Source organism: Podarcis bocagei, assembly GCF_964188305.1.
Source record: "Podarcis bocagei genome assembly, chromosome: W".
NCBI classification, from domain to species: domain Eukaryota; kingdom Metazoa; phylum Chordata; class Lepidosauria; order Squamata; family Lacertidae; genus Podarcis; species Podarcis bocagei.
Genome location: NC_138131.1, coordinates 28,351,224 through 28,368,829, shown reverse-complemented (window position 1 = coordinate 28,368,829; position 17,606 = coordinate 28,351,224).

The window sequence follows — 17,606 nt, the reverse complement described above, 5'->3', positions numbered from 1 at the left end:
TCCTAACCCTAACCGTAACGCCAACCGTAACCGTAACCCTAACCCTAACGATAACCGTAACCCTAACCCTAACCCTAACCCTAACCCTAACCCTAACCCTAACCCTAACCCTAACCTTAACCCTAACCCTAACCCTAACCCTAACCCTAACCATAACCGCAACCCCAACCCTAACTGCAACTCCAACCCTCACCCTCACCCTCACCCTAACCCTAACCCTAACCCCAACCCTAACCACAACACCAACACCAACCCTAACCATAACCCTAACGCTTACCCTAACCCTAACCCTAAACCTAAACCTAACACTAGCAAAGCGAAGTGTAATAAGCCTAAACAAAGCCAAACAGGTAGTTGTGTGTTACAGCTACATAGAAAGCAGAATCTTTGATATCACTCGTTTTCTTTGGTATTAATGTACATTGACGTAGAAATCGCAAAGTGTGTGTAATGAAACCAAAATAACACAATACTGTCTTTTCGCTTCCATGTGCGTAGAAAGAAGACGAATAAGCTTTGATGGGACTTATTTAAATTTGCATGGTGTTTTTTCGGTGTGCACCAGAATCACCCCAAACCAAAGCAAAAAGGTGTTTTGGGTTCCATCAACATAAAAAGAAGATGATAAAGCTCTGATTGGGCTTATTTCAAATTGGTGTTTTTGGGATTAGAATGCAAATTGGTGTTTTTGGGATTAAAATACTAACTGATGCTAAGGAGAGAGGGGGGTTTGCCCTGCCAGATTTGAGGCTATATTATGAATCTGCAGCTCTCTGCTGGTTGAAAGATTGGTTTCTTCTTGAGAACACTGATGTCCTAGATCTGGAAGGGTTTAATAATGCTTTTGGACGGCATGCATATTTGTGGTACGACAAGGTTAAAATCCATAAGGCTTTTAAGAACCCTATTGTCAGAAAGGCAGTGTTTAATGTCTGGACAAAATATAAAGACTTATTAGAGAACAAGACCCCAAATTTCAAATGGGTGTTTTTGGGGTTGGAATGCACATTCACCCCAAAATCGCAGAACTTCAGGTATTTTATCAGCCGAAATCAAGCGGGTTAGGGTTAGGGTTAGGGTTTGGTTTAGGGTTAGGGTTAGGGTTAGGGTTAGGGTTAGGGTTAGGGATAGGGATAGGGATAGGGATAGGGATAGGGATAGGGATAGGGTTAAGGTTAAGGTTAAGGTTAAGGTTAAGGTTAAGGTTAAGGTTAAGGTTAAGGTTCGGGTTCGGGTTCGGGTTCGGGTTCGGGTTCGGGTTCGGGTCTGGGTTCGGGTTCGGGTGAATGACCACCGAAAGAACAATCCAAGCTTATTCGTCCTCTTTCTATTGAGATGGAACCAAAACACCTATGCTTGATTTCGGCTGATAAAAAACATGTCATTCTGCAAATTTTGGATGAATGTGCATTCTAACCCCCAAAACACCAATTTGAAATAAGCCCAATCAGAGCCTTATCATCTTCTTTTTATGTAGATGGAACTCAAAACACCTTTTTGCTTTGGTTGGGTGTGATTCTGGTGCACACCCAAAAAACACCATTCGAATTGAAATAAGACCAATCAAAGCTTATTCGTCTTCTTTCTACGCATATGGAAGCAAAAAGACGGTGTTGTGTTATTTTGGTTTCATTACACACACTTTGCGATTTCTGGGTCAATGTGCATTAACACCAGACTTCCGGAGGCGGAGCCAACGGTAATGGCGGTCTCCTTCTGATCGGGAGGGAGAAGCTCCGCAGAACTTGGGGTCTTACCGCTACGGCGCAGCGGGGACCCGTTAAAAAAACGCAGGCGGGGGAAGCCTGCGGCCGTGGGACTCAGCAGGTGCCAGAAGCGGCTCCCCCAATAGCAAAGGAACCCCAAGAGGGGCGCCGGAGCGGAACGGGGGTGCCGTGGCGCTGGGAGTCAATCGCTACTTCCGTGGAGTGAAGCTGCGCAGCTGTTACCGGAGAGCGCTGACCTTTTTTCCTCTGACAATTCGGCTGTCAAAATAACAACCCGTGAGTAGGACAAGTATTAAGATTGGGAATTTTAAAGAAAACTAATCTGAATCGGAACCGAAGCGGGGAGGTGCAAAGAGGAAGTCCACCTTCCGTTCTGTAAAAACATTAAAGCAAAGAACGTCCAAGCCGGTTACCGGGTGAGGAGCGTTAGGAAGAAAGACTGATTAAACGTCAAGCTAAGAGAACCCCTTCCCTGAACTGAGAGGGAGGGAGGGGATAAGGGACAGTGCTTTTGGTGCCAATTTTTAACATAAGAAAGAAAGGAGAGACAAAAGACCACCTCTCAATCCCTGGGAACAGACTGCCTAGACTGAAATAGTCTGGTTACATTGAATACTGCACTCTTTATTAACAATGTAATAATGGATGGTTAACACTCTGCAAATAGACATTCTGAACTGCTAAAATTGTTACTTCTCCTGCTGAAGGGGGCATTTGGGAACTTAGCCATTTTGTTGCGAAACCATTGTCTGTTACTGTGTCCCCCTAGAGGCTTACTGAAAAAGAAACATTGGCTGGGGAATTTTCCACTTTGAGCCTGAGAAAGTCTCACAGTAAAGCTGTGGGAGTGACCTTGACTGTCAGATAAAGTGCCATGGATGAAAAGCCAACAAAACCGGAGGACAAAACAACGAGATCAGGCAGAGTCAGATACCAACAGCCTATTACAACACAGCATCAACGCAGGGCATCTGCCTCAGGCCCCTCTGTACCAAAAGGAGAAGGGATGTCAGAAGAAGGATTCACCTCTATCTTGAGTAAGATTTATGAGTCTTTGGATAAACTGAGCAAACAAGTGGCAGAGGCCACAAATAAAATTGACCAAAATACCATAAGCATTAAGGATTTGAGCCAGAAAGTGAATGTAAATACAGGTTCTAGCGAAAAATTATCGCAACAGTTAGAATCGAACCAAAAGACGGCTCAGGAAGCTAAAGAAAAAGTAGAGGCTGTAGAAGGAAAGATAATACCGATAAGCAAACAGTTGGGGGACCACCAGGTACGTCTTGGGGTTCACCAGGAACTCCTGTCTATGATTGAATTGAGAGAAAAACAGACCAACTTGAGGGTCAGAGCGGTGCCTGAACTTGAGAAAGATAGTTTGTGTGATTTCCTGACACAGGAATTTGCGAATTTCTGGAAATTGGATGATAAACAAGACTTTAAAATAACAAAGGCTTTCAGACTTGGAAGAGGAGGGAGGAAGGGCAGGGTGAGAGACTGTCTGATCACCCTTCGATCTAAAGAGGAGCGAGACAAAATACTAAATCTACACTACCAAAATACTCTGATAATACAGGAGTCAAAAGTGGAAATCTTCAAGGACATTCCGAAACATCTCTTGGACCTCAGGTCTAACTACGGGGACCTGGTGACTTTACTGAGAGGGAACAGAATCATTTTCAGGTGGGAATTCCCTCAAGGCCTATCTTTCAGCTTTAAAGGTAAGAAGTTTAAAATAAGATCATTGGAGGAGAAGGAAAAAATTCTGAGAGACCACGAAGAAGACCTGCAAAAAGGAGTAGAAGGTTTGCTGGCTGCCTTACCACCAGGATTATTAGACATAGTATCACTACCTTTGGGAGTGGACAAGACAAAGAAAGTGATACCACCGCCAGAAGAAGACGTACTGGGAGCTGTCAGAGGACAGTAAACCTAGATACATCATGTCTCTACAGCTACTAAGCTGGAACATTCACGGATTTAATTCCCCGGAGAAAAGGAAAAAAAGTTTTTCACATACTTAAGAATGAACAATTGGATCTAATTTGTCTACAGGAAACACATGTGACAAGGCTGCATAGGAGAATATTGATTAATAAGAGACTGGGCCAAGAATTTATTTCATCGGACAAAGTAAAAAAGCGAGGAGTGGTCATTTATGCAAAAGAGAGCCTGTCACCGAAATTCGTTTTTAAAGATGAGCAAGGAAGATATATTGCAATTGAAATTCAATCACAAGGAGAAAAATTTCTGATAGTAGGTGTATATGCACCAAATGAGGGGAAATCTACATTTTATAAGAAGTTGCATGAGACTTTACTGGATTATATGGACAACAATATCGTCTTGATGGGAGATATGAATGGGGTGGTATCTACAAATATGGATAAGTCGCAGAGACAGGTAGTTACTAAAGATGGTAGACTACCAAAGACCTTTTTTGAATTGACTGATAATATGGACTTGATTGACATTTGGAGGAACAGGAATCCCCTGGGGAGAGAAGGAACCTTCTTTTCTGAAGCCCAAAAGACATGGACAAGAATTGACCAAATCTGGATAACTAGAGGACTGGCACCCAAGATCAGGAAGGTAGAGATCTGCCCAAAGACGTGCTCCGACCACAATGCCATGAAAATGGAGATGAGATTAACATTAACTGGTTTCTTCAGATGGAGGATGAATGACACCTTGTTTAGAGATCAAGAAGTGATTAAGAAGGCCCAAAAAACTTTGAGAGATTACTTTGAAATAAATTTGAATACCACTGTGGAAAAAAAGAATAATTTGGGATGCAAGTAAAGCAGTTATGAGGGGATTTCTGATCCAACAGAACACATTAAAGAAGAGAGCCCAGAATGTGAAATAGAATTTTTTTTGGATAAAATAAAAGAGGGCGAGAAAAGACTGAGATCGAAACCCAATTCACAAGAGATTTTGAGAGAAATAAATTTATCCCAAGTGCAATATATGAAGATGATGAACCAGGAAATTGAGTGGGAAATTAAACAAATGAGGCAAAAGACTTTTGAATCAGCAAATAAATGTGGGAAACTGCTAGCTTGGCAGATGAAGAAAAGACAAAAACTCAGTACTATTACCAACCTGGAAGTGGAGGGGAAAAATATTGAGAACCCAGTGGAAATCAGAAAATGTTTCCAGAGGTATTTTAAACAACTATATACACAAGGGCCTCAGAAAGACTTTGATATAGACCAGTTTTTGAAAGCAAACGGATTACAAAAAATCTCACAGGAAAATAAGACAATCTTGAACTATAAAATCACAGACCAGGAGGTGGAAGGTGCCATTCAGAACATGCAGCTGGGAAAATCTCCAGGGCCGGATGGCTTAACCTCAAAATACTATAGAACTTTGAAGGATTGGATAATCCAACCACTAAAGGAGGTTTGCAATGAAATTATGGAGGGGGGAAAGGCGCCAGAGTCGTGGAAAAAAGCATATATTACACTCATACCAAAAACAGAGTCTGAAAAGACACAACTTAAGAACTACCGACCCATATCCCTGTTAAATGTGGATTACAAAATTTTTGCTGATATTTTGGCAAGGAGGCTAAAAAAAGTTTTAAAGGAAGTGATACATAAAGACCAAGCTGGTTTTCTGCCGGGCAGACATTTGTCTGACAATGCGAGGAATATAATTAATGTTTTGGAAAAGCTGCAAGAGGATATTAATACTAAAGCAGTATTAATTTTTGTGGATGTCGAGAAAGCCTTTGATAATATTTCTTGGAGTTTTATGAGGGAAAACCTTCAAGGGATGGGGGTCGGTCAGGGGTTTGAAAATGGTATAAGTGCAATTTATTCAGAACAAAAGGCAAAATTAATAGTCAACAATGTGGTGACAGAGGAATTTAAGATAGAGAAAGGGACACGGCAAGGTTGCCCCATTTCCCCATTACTCTTTATTTCCGTCCTGGAGGTTTTGTTAAATATGATAAGAAGGGACCATTTGATTAAAGGCATAACGGTCAGAGCCAAACAATACAAATTGAAAGCCTTTGCAGATGACCTGGTATTGACACTACAGGAGCCAGAATCTAGTGTTAGAAGAGTATTAGAACTGATCCAGGAGTTTGGTCATGTGGCAGGATTTAAGTTGAATAAGTCAAAAACTAAAGTGCTTGAGAAAAACTTAACAATGACTGAAAGAGAGAGGTTTCAGAATGAGACAGGTTTAACATTGGTTAAGAAGGTGAAATATTTGGGGATTAATATGACTGCTAAAAATGGGAACTTATTTAAGGACAATTATGAAAAATGTTGGTCAGATGTTAAAAAGGATTTAGAAATATGGTCAAACTTGAAGCTTTCCTTGCTGGGACGAATTGCGGCTATCAAGATGAATGTATTGCCAAGAATGTTGTTTTTGTTTCAATCGTTACAAATTTTGGACAAAATGGACTGTTTCAAGAAGTGGCAGAGAGACATTTCTAAATTTGTCTGGCAGGGCAAGAAACCCAGAATAAAATTTAAAATATTAACCGATGCAAAAGAAAGAGGGGGATTTGCCCTGCCAGACCTTAAACTCTATTATGAATCGGCAGCTTTCTGCTGGTTGAAGGACTGGCTGCTTCTTGAGAACACAGACATTTTGGACTTAGAAGGTTTCAATAATGTTTTTGGGTGGCATGCATACCTATGGTATGACAAAGGTAAAGCACATAAGGCTTTTAAGAACCATATTGTCAGGAAAGCACCGTTTAATGTCTGGACACGTTACAAAGACTTACTTGAAAACAAAACCCCAAGGTGGTTGTCACCAATGGAGGCAAAAGCTCAAAAAAAACCTCAATATGTAGGCCAAGTGGCCAAAATATTGGGAGATTTTAGAGCGAGAAGGAGACAAATTGAAATTGCAGAGCTTTGAGAAATTAAAAGATAGAGTGCAAGATTGGCTTCATTATTTTCAAATAAGAGAGGTATACAATCTAGACAAAAAAAATTGAATTCCAGGTGGAAAAATCAAAGTTGGAAACAGAAGGGTTAGATCCCTATATCAAGATACTTTCAAGAATGTATAACTTGCTGTTAAAGTGGAATACTCAGGATGAAACAGTCAAATCTGCTATTGTCTGGGGCTCAGGAACAGAGGCACAGGGGAGAGAGGAAATGGAGAGCGAAGGGGAAGAATCTCAGGGCAGTGTAGGGGAGTATGACAGTGACCCGAGAGATTCCATGAGCTTCTCCAGCGAATCAGAAGATTCCCAGAAGGAGGCGCCGATGGTCAGGGCAAGGGGGGGTCCCAGGGGGAACACACCAGAAACAAGGGGCCAGCGGGGACTCCCAAAGCAGCAGCAGGAGAGCAGGATCAGCTTCCCCACCAGAGCATAGTGGGGGGGGGAAGAGTCCCAGGTGTCAGGACCAGCGTCTCCTCCAGCAGGGAGAGAAGATGAGTCAGGGCTGACCACGCCTCTATCGGAGAGTGGGGGAATGGAGGGGAGGTCAGGTCCAGCTAGCCTCCCAGAAGGGGGAAGCAGTGACAGGAGCAGTGTAACGGTCAGGAGGAAGGTTGCCGGCTGGGCGCGCGCGCCAAGTTCGAATGTACAGGCGTGGGGGACAGCAGAAAACCCGGATTGGGAACCAGGTCCTAAAGCCCGCCGGAGGCAGGGGGAAGACTCAGGGAACTCAGCGTCAGATGAGTCTAGGAAGGGCGAGACCCCAGCTGACAGGCGGAGCCAGAGGAGGAAAGAGTAAAGGAAGAGGTGGAGCAAGGCTAGAGTCTTAAACTGGTGTCTGGGGGGAGGAGATTCAGACGGAGCTTCAACGGTCTAGAGTTTCAGACGTAGAGCTGCGCGCTACGGTTGTGAAGGTGAAACTGAACTTCAATAAAGACTTTTGTATATAACAACGAAGTGGCGTTGGTCCTTTGTGAGCTGGGACCTCGGGCAGCTCTGACAGTAAGCTCCGTCTCAAAAAAATTTTTTTTTTGCAAGCTCACGAAGATAGGCAAGGATGACTACAGAGGAGAAAGTGACAGAACTGCAAGAAGCAGTCACGAAGCTGTACGAAGAAGTAGCAGCATCCAAAAAAAGAGAGGAAGAAGCAGAAGCGCTCTGCCGGGAACTGCGAACCAGGTGGGAACGTTTGGGCAAAGAGGGGCTGCCAGGACCCAAGCCGGAGGGAGTTGGCCTCGGGAAGAGGGGGGGCAGCATCGTAGCCCACTTCGACGGGGACCTGCAGCAGTATCCTAACTTCAGAGCAGACATAGTTTTCACGCTCAATTTGCTTCAGAAAGACTTTAGAGATGAGGAGGAAAAAGTAGGGTTCATAATCACTCATCTGCATGGGGAAGCTAAATCGTGGCTGCGCAATTTATGGCGTGAAAATGATCCCGCCCTCCAGGATTCAAACGCATTTATCAAAGCTATGGACGCTTGTTTTAAATCAACGGTAGATGTGGATGTGGCCAGGAGGGAAATGCACGGGCTGAAGCAGGGCAAAGCCACGGTGAGACAATATCACTCCCTCTTTTTTGCGTTACTAAATGTGCTGGGCTGGGAGAAGGACTCAGCTGCCGTGAGGGATTTGTTCTGGGAGGGGCTAAATGGAGCCGTGAAAGATGAGCTGGCGAGGGGGGAGAGACCTACCAATACCACAGAAGTCATCCAGAGGGCGCTGGCGATAGGGGTGCGCCTGGAAGAACGCCCTTGGAGCAGGGATGAGGGACGCGCACCAGCCAGAACAACTCCCTTCCTTCCCAGAGAGACAGGGCGCACGCAATCCACGCCTCCACTGGGGGGGGGGGAGAAGAGCCGATGGAGATAGGTGGTGCCAGGGCTCAGAGGGATTTGTTCTGGGAGGGGCTAAATGGAGCCGTGAAAGATGAGCTGGCGAGGGGGGACAAACCCAACAGTACCACGGAAGTCGTCCAGAGAGCACTGGCGGTAGGGGTATGCCTGGAGGAACGCCCGTGGAGCAGGGATGACAGGCGTAGGGCGCGCACACTAGCCAGAACAACTCCCTTCCTACCCAGGGAGACAGGGCACGCGCAATCCACGCCTCCACTGGGGGGGGGGAGAAGAGCCGATGGAGATAGGTGGTGCCAGGGCTCAGACAGTGACCAGAGCCCAAACACCAGGAGCAGTCAAGACGAAGGCTCCTAGAGGGAGCAGGAAGTGTTATATCTGCGACAGTGCACAGCACATGGCCAAAGAGTGTCCCCAGAGGATCCAGAAGCACACTGCAGCCTCAGCAACAGTAAGGGGAGCAGTTCAGCAGGGGGAACAGCTGCAGGGAAACGACGAAGCCTGGTTGGAGGCAGAGGCACTGGGGCCCAGCCAGGCGAGTCAGTGAAGCAGTCTCCAGAGATTTTGCAGCCCACAGACCCCCTCCCACCCAAACCAGTGGTGCAACTCACCGCATCACTCCAGCTGCCAAATGGAATCACCCTGGAAGTCCCTATTACCATTGACTCTGGTAGTAATGCAGACTTTATAGGAGTGGACTTCATCAGGCTACATCGCATAGCGCTCCTACCAGCCACAATGCCCCTAAACGTCGTCACGGTCGATGGCAGGAAGCTGCTGGGTGGACAGGTGGTGCAGCAAACACCGCCTATGGTAATGCAAATTGGAAATCACCGCGAAGTCATCAGCTTCAATGTCACCCACCTGTCGGACACGCCCATAGTGTTGGGCATGAGTTGGCTGGGTAGACACAGCCCGGCATTAGCATGGTACCAGCGGCAATTAACCTTCTGCTCCTCCTACTGCGCAGAACACTGCATCCGAACCAGCCAGGAAGAGGAGGGACAAGGGGATGAACCACAGCTACACCTAGGCATGGTGCAGGCGGTACCCAACAAGTACAAGGCATTTTTGGAGGTCTTCTGTGAGAAGGAAGCGGACAAGCTGCCTCCCCACCGGCCCTACAACTGCGCGATTGACCTCCTACCGGGGGCGATGCTGCCGACTGGAAAACTGCATTCCATGTCTGAAGACGAACTGCAAGAACTCAGGGAGTTCATAGATCACAACTTGAAGCGGGGATTCATCCAAGAATCCAAAGCAGTGGGGGGCAGTCCCGTGTTTTTCGTGAAGAAGAAGGACACGCCCCAACACAGATTGGTAGTTGATTACAGAATTATCAATTCCAGGACAAAGCCCACAGCATTCCCCATGCCCAAGATCGACGACCTGCTCGCGACGGTGAGGAAGGGACGAATCTTCACCAAGTTGGATCTACGAGGGGCGTACAACCTTATACGCATGCGGGAGGGCGATGAGTGGAAGACGGCCATGTTTACGCCTTTAGGCACCTATGAATATCGTGTTATGCCATTTGGTCTGCAAAATGGCTCACATTGTTTCCAAGCCTTCATGCACCACGTGTTAGCGGGCCTCCTCTACAAAAAGTGCGTATGCTTCCTAGACGACATCCTGATCTTCTCGGAATCGCAGGAGGTTCACGAGGGGGACGTCAAGGAGGTCCTGCAGAGACTGCGGGAGCACAGACTTTACGCCAAACTGGAGAAGTGCCAGTTCGACGTGACGGAGGTGGATTTCCTGGGCTACAAGCTGTCCGACAAGGGACTCGCCATGGACAGCACCAAGGTCCGCTCAGTGTTGGACTGGAAGAGCCCGCGCAATCGGAAGGAGGTCCAGAAGTTCGTCGGCTTCGCCAACTTTTATCGCAAGTTCATCAGGGGTTCGCGAAGAAGACGGCGGCCATCACGGACACCCTCAGCTCCATGAAGAAGAAGTTCACCTAGACGGACCAGGCAGAACAGTCTTTTCGGAGACTCAAGCGTCTCTTTGCGTCCAAAGAACAGCTGCTACACGTAAACCCCAGCAAACCAATGAGGCTTGAGACGGACGCATCGGACAGAGTGGTGGGGGCGGTCCTGTTGCAGCGAGATCCTCAAGGGAACTGGAGGCCCTGCGCATTCTACTCCAGGAAACTCAGCAAGTCGGAACAGAACTACACCATCTGGGACAGGGAGTTGCTGGCCATTCATGGAGCCTTCAAGGAGTGGCAGCACTTCCTCATCGGAGCCAGACACACTGTGCAGGTCCGCACGGACCATAAGAACCTGGAGTACTGGTGCACGGCACGGTTCCTGAACCAGAGACACATCCGCTGGGCGGAGTTCTTTGCGGATTTCGACTTCTGGATAGAATACACCCCGGGAGACAACAACATCATGGCAGATGCACTATCAAGGAAACCGCAATATCTCGAGGAAGCGGCACCGGTGGCGGCCAAACACATTTTCGCACCGAAAGTGTGGGCATGCGCTTCAGTCACCGTGGACCTGGACGCAGTGCGTCGCGCGCTGCAGACGGATGCGTTCGCACAATCCAAGATGGAGGAGGTGCGAAGAGGCACAGCGAAGGACGACAAGTTCCAGATATGTGACGGACTGCTCACCTGCAAAGGGGCTCTCTACGGGCCGGGAGACGACCTCCGCGCGAAAGTCCTGCAGCAGTTACACGACGCGCCCAGTGCTGGGCACTTCGGCAAGGACAAGACGGCGGAATTAGTGGCCAGAGACATTTGGTGGCCCCAGAGGAGAGGAGAAGTCGCGGATTACGTCTCTAGGTGTGACACATGCCAAAGGGCCAAACGAGTGCACAGGAAGCCGGCGGGACTGCTGGAACCGCTACAGACGCCGCTCAAACCGTGGGAGAAATTGGCTTGGACATTGTCACGGATCTGCCCAGCTCGCGAGGCAAAACAGCGGTACTCGTGGTCGTAGACCTGTTCACCAAGATGGCGCACTTCATTCCTTGCGCGAAGGTGGCCACGGCGGAACAGACTGCCAAGCTGTTCATAGACCACGTGTTCAAAGTTCACGGCTTACCACGGTCCATCCTGTCCGACCGGGGTCGCCAATTCATCTCGAGCTTCTGGCAGAAGCTGCTGGGCATCCTGAACGTCAAGATCAACTTAGCGTCGGCACGACACCCGCAGACCAACAGACAAGCGGAGTGGGTCAACGTCATCATGCAGCAGTACCTGCGATGCTACACTTGTGGGCCCTGCTTTTGCCACTTACCATCTGGCCTGGGGCGGGGCCTGAAGCCTCACAAGGACTGCGTGCTGCTTGCTGCCTGCTGCCCAGGAAGACTCCCCTGAGTGAGTGCTTCTGGGCCCTGCTTTTGCCACTTACCATCTGGCTTGGGGCGGGGCCTGGGGCCTCACAAGGACTGCGTGCTGCTTGCTGCCTGCTGCCCAGGAAGACTCCCTGAGTGAGTGCTTGTGGGCCCTGCTCTTGCCACTTACCATCTGGCTTGGGGCGGGGCCTGGGGCCTCATAAGGACTGCGTGCTGCTTGTGGCCTGCTGCCCAGGAAGACTCCCTGAGTGAGTGCTTGTGGGCCCTGCTTTTGCCACTTACCATCTGGCTTGGGGCGGGGCCTGGGGCCTCACAAGGACTGCGTGCTGCTTGCGGCCTGCTGCCCAGGAAGACTCCCTGAGTGAGTGCTTGTGGGCCCTGCTTTTGCCACTTACCATCTGGCTTGGGGCGGGGCCTGGGGCCTCATAAGGACTGTGTGCTGCTTGCGGCCTGCTGCCCAGGAAGACTCCCCTGAGTGAGTGCCTGAGGGCCCTGCTCCTCCCTGCCACTTACCACCTGGCCCGGGGCGGGGCCTGACAGGCCTCACTAGGACAGTTGTTACTGCCGGAGAGGCACAGAGTGTTTTTAAAATGTTTTTTAAAAATTTTCTTTGGATTTTTTGTATGTGGGGGGTGGGGGTGGGATGGATGTTTGGTTGGGCTTGGGGAATTATTATTTTTTTATTGTGATGTTTTTGTAATTTTTACATTTTTTTGTTTGTATTGTTTTATTGGTTTTGTTTGTTTGTTTAAGGTGTTATTTTGTTTTTAGGGGGAGGGTTCAGGGCTGCCGGGGAGTGGGCCCCAGCCCACAAAATGGCTGGGGCATGTTCCACAGGGGGGGATGCACTGGGACAACCGATCTCAATGATCACGGGTAGGAGGAGGAGTTACGCTAAGACCAGACCATGTCATTACAGAGGAGGCAGGTTTAGTCGTTGTCTGAGGACTATCCCTGCCTCCGGGTCTGGTCCTGTCCGGATGGATACTAGAATCAGCAAGGGATACCCACGTGACCTGAAGGTGCTGCTGTGCAATGCCAGGTCAATGATTCGTAAGACCACTGCCATCCATGACTTGATCATGGATGGAGGATTTGACCTGGCATGTGTAACAGAGACTTGGTTGGATGAAGCAGATGGGCCTGTCCTTGCCGCTGCTTGTCCACCAGGTTTCTCTTACGCACAGCAACCCAGGTCACGTGGGCGGGGAGGGGGGGTTGCAGTGATTTTTAGGAAGTCATTAGTTTGCACCAGGCGTCCTATTGGGAAGACCCAGTTTTCTGAGTGCATGTTCTGGAAGTTGGGCAATAGGGGCAGTACAGGATTCCTTTTGGTGTACCGACCTACCCGCTGCACCAAGGATTCCCTGCCCGAGCTGCTTCAGGTCGTGGCGGATGTTCTCCTGGAGACACCTAGCCTGGTCGTCCTAGGGGATTTTAACATCCATGCCGACACGACCTTACAAGGGGCCGCTCGGGACTTCGTGGAAAGCATGGCCTCCATGGGGCTGTCCCTGAATAAGTCTGGCCCAACCCATAGCCGTGGACATGCCTTGGACCTGGTGTTTACCTCTATGGATGTTGGTGATCTGACACTAAGTAAAAGCGAAATGAAAGAAGTGCCATGGTCAGATCACTTCCTGGTGCAACTGGACTTCTCTGCGACCCATCCCCTCTGCAGGGAGGTGGGACCAATTCGGATGGTCCGCCCCCGCCACTTAATGGATCCAAATGGTTTCCAGAGAGTGGTAGGGGATGCTTTATCCCATGTTGATGGCCTTTCAGCCGATTCCCTGGTGGCCCGCTGGAATGTGGAGTTAACCAGGGCTATTGACTGTTTGGCTCCAAAGCGCCCTCTCCGATTGCATGGAGCCCGGACAGCCCCGTGGTTTTCCACGGATCTGAGGGCAATGAAACAATCGTTGAGACGGCTAGAGCGCCGGTGGCGGATAACTCATTCCGAATCTGACCGGACACAGGTTAGAGCTCAACGTCGAGCCTACCAAGTGGCGATAGCGACGGCGAAGAAGAATTTCTTCACCGCCTCTATTGCATCTGCAGAAAACAGCAGCAGGAGACTTTTTCAGGTGGTTCACAATTTAGCGGAACCACCTGCAACATCGGGGCCCAGTACGGGCCACATGTTCTCCTGCAATGATTTTGCAAAGTTTTTTGCAGATAAAATCGCCCAGATTCGGGAAGAAGTAGACTCCACCGTGGGAGCAGGGCCGGGGCGGGAGAGTGCTAGAGTTCTGTCTAGTCAAGTTGAGTGGGATCAATTTCAATCTGTTACCTCCGAGGATGTGGACAGGCTGCTTGGACGAGTGAAACCAACCACCTGTCTCCTGGATCCTTGCCCATCCTGGCTTATAAAAGCTAGCCGGGAAGGACTGGGCGATGGGCTTCGTGGGGTGGTGAATGCTTCCCTCCATGAGGGAGCCTTCCCAGACCCGCTGAAAGAGGCGGTTATTAAACCGCTTCTTAAAAAACCATCTTTAGATGCGGCCACGATGGCCAACTATCGCCCAGTCTCAAATCTTCCATTCCTGGGCAAGGTGATTGAGCGAGTGGTTGCTGAACAACTCCAGGCACGCCTGGAAGAAGCGGACCATTTGGATCCCTTCCAGTCGGGATTCAGGCCTCATCATGGGACTGAAACTGCCTTGGTCGCACTGGTTGATGATCTCCGGCGGGCTAGGGACAAAGGTGAGAGCTGTTTCCTAGTTCTGCTGGAACTCTCAGCGGCGTTTGATACCATCGACCATAGCATCCTTCTGGACCGTCTTGAGGGGCTGGGAGCTGGGGGCACTGTTATACAGTGGTTCCGCTCCTTCCTCCTGGGCCGTGTTCAGAAAGTGGTGGTGGGGGATGAGTGTTCAGACCCTTGGGCCCTCACTTGTGGGGTGCCTCAGGGTTCTGTCCTCTCCCCCATGCTTTTTAACATCTATATGAAGCCGCTGGGAGAGATCATCAGGAGGTTTGGGCTGGGTGTTCATCAGTATGCGGATGACACCCAGCTCTACCTCTCTTTTAAATCAGAACCAGTGAAGGCGGTGAAGGTCCTGTGTGAGTGTCTGGAGGCGGTTGGAGGATGGATGGCGGCTAACAGATTGAGGTTGAATCCTGACAAGACAGAAGTACTGTTTTTGGGGGACAGGAGGCGGGCAGGTGTGGAGGATTCCCTGGTCCTGAATGGGGTAACTGTGCCCCTGAAGGACCAGGTGCGCAGCCTGGGAGTCATTTTGGACTCACAGCTGTCCATGGAGGCACAGGTCAAATCTGTGTCCAGGGCAGCTGTTTACCAGCTCCATCTGGTACGTAGGCTGAGACCCTATCTGCCTGCGGACTGTCTCGCCAGAGTGGTGCATGCTCTGGTTATCTCCCGCTTGGACTACTGCAATGCGCTCTACGTGGGGCTACCTTTGAAGGTGACGCGGAAACTACAACTAATCCAGAATGCGGCAGCTAGACTGGTGACTGGGAGCGGCCGCCGAGACCATATAACACCGGTCTTGAAAGACCTGCATTGGCTCCCAGTACGTTTCCGAGCACAATTCAAAGTGTTGGTGTTGACCTTTAAAGCCCTAAACGGCCTCGGTCCAGTATACCTGAAGGAGCGTCTCCACCCCCATCAGTCTGCCCGGACGCTGAGGTCCAGCGCCGAGGGCCTTCTGGCGGTTCCCTCACTGCGAGAAGCAAAGCTACAGGGAACCAGGCAGAGGGCCTTCTCGGTAGTGGCGCCCGCCCTGTGGAACGCCCTTCCAGCAGATGTCAAAGCGATAAACAACTATCTGACATTCAGGAGACATCTTAAGGCAGCCCTGTTCAGGGAAGTTTTTAACTTGTGACATTTTACTTTATTTTTGGTTTTTATGGAAGCCGCCCAGAGTGGCTGGGGAGGCCCAGCCAGATGGGCGGGGTATAAATAATAAATTATTATTATTATTATTATAATCAACAGCCCTTGACCTGGGTGGACTACCTACTGCTGGCCGAGTTTGCCTACAACAACACGAAGCACGGGTCTACAGGGGTGACACCGTTCTTCGCCAACAATGGGCGGCATCCCAGAACCTTCCCGAGGTTAGAGACGAAGGGGGAGGGGGAGCCACGGCGTGCAGAGCACTTGGCAGCAGAGTTGCAGGAGGTCCACGACCAACTCCGAAGGCACTTGGAACTAGCAAAACACGCCTACAAAATGCAGGCAGACAGGCACAGGAGAGTCGGGGAAGACATCCAGGTGGGGGACTGGGTCTGGTTAGCGGCCCAGGCAGTGCCGGCCAGAACGTTAGCTAAGAAGAAGCTCAGACACAAGCAGCTAGGGCCTTACCAAGTCGAGGCACAAATCAACCCAGTGGCCTTCCGGTTAACACTCCCGGAGGGCTCCAGAATGCACCCGGTATTTCATAGGTCAGTGCTCACACCCTACAAAGAACCCCACAGGTTTCAGGCGCCAGGGACCGCACCACATCCACTCAAGAAATCACCAACGTGAATTAACATGCCGTGAATTTAATCCCTGTGGTCCACAACTGTTCCCAGTCAGCGAACATAATGTTATGACCAACGTCCTGTGCCCATTTAATCATAGCTGTCAGAGCTGCCTGAGGTCCCAGCTCACAAAGGACCAACGCCAGTTCGTTGTTATATACAAAAGTCTTGAAGTTCAGTTTCACCTTCACAACCGTAGCACGCAGCTCTACGTCTGAAACTCTAGACCATCGAAGCTCCGTCTGAATCTCCTCCCCCCAGACTCTAGCCTTGCTCCACCTCTTCCTTTGCTCTTTCCTCCTCTGGCTCCGCCTGTCAGCTGGGGTCTCGCCCTTCCTAGACTCATCTGACGCTGAGTCCCCTGAGTCTTCCCCCTGCCTCCGGCGGGCTTTAGGACCTGGTTCCCAATCCGGGTTTTCTGCTGTCCCCCGCGCCTGTACATTCGAACTTGGCGCGCGCGCCCAGCCGGCAACCTTCCTCCTGACCGTTACACTGCTCCTGTCACTGCTTCCCCCTTCTGGGAGGCTAGCTGGACCCGACCTCCCCTCCGTTCCCCCACTCTCCGATAGAGGCGTGGTCAGCCCTGACTCATCTTCTCTCCCTGCTGGAGGAGACGTTGGTCCTGACACCTGGGACTCTTCCCCCTCACTACGCTCTGGTGGGGAAGCTGATCCTGATCTCCCGCTGCTGCTTTGGGAGTCCCCGCTGGCCCCTTGTTTCTGGTGTGTTCCCCCTGGGACCCCCCTTGCCCTGACCATCGGCGCCTCCTTCTGGGAATCTTCTGATTCGCTGGAGAAGCTCATGGAATCTCTCGGGTCGCTGTCATACTCCCCTACGCTGCCCTCAGATTCTTCCCCTTCGCTCTCCATTTCCTCTCTCCCCTGTACCTCTGTTCCTGAGCCCCTGACACCTGCCAATGCCTAACCGCCACTCGAGCGAAGCTCGCCGCCAATACCTTCAAGCCTGCAACCAACTCCTAATGCCAGCTAAGATGTCCCCCAACCAGATATCGTTTACAACGCCAGATAGATGCACGCCATCACATCTGTAGAGGGCCTCGTTGCTGTACTGGATGCCGGGGTGGCCGATGACACACCCGCCCAGAGCCGCCACTCTACGCTCCACGGCCCGCTGCAAGACCTTTCTTGCCTTATTGATTCCAACCGGGCTCACACAATCCCTCCATGTCCTCCTCTCAAGCAACGAGGACCACAAAATAGTCACGTTTGGGTAAACCGCCATCAATTCTGCCAAGTCGTCAAAAATGTTCCATCTCAAGTCAGTAGCTTTGCGGTACGCTAGGT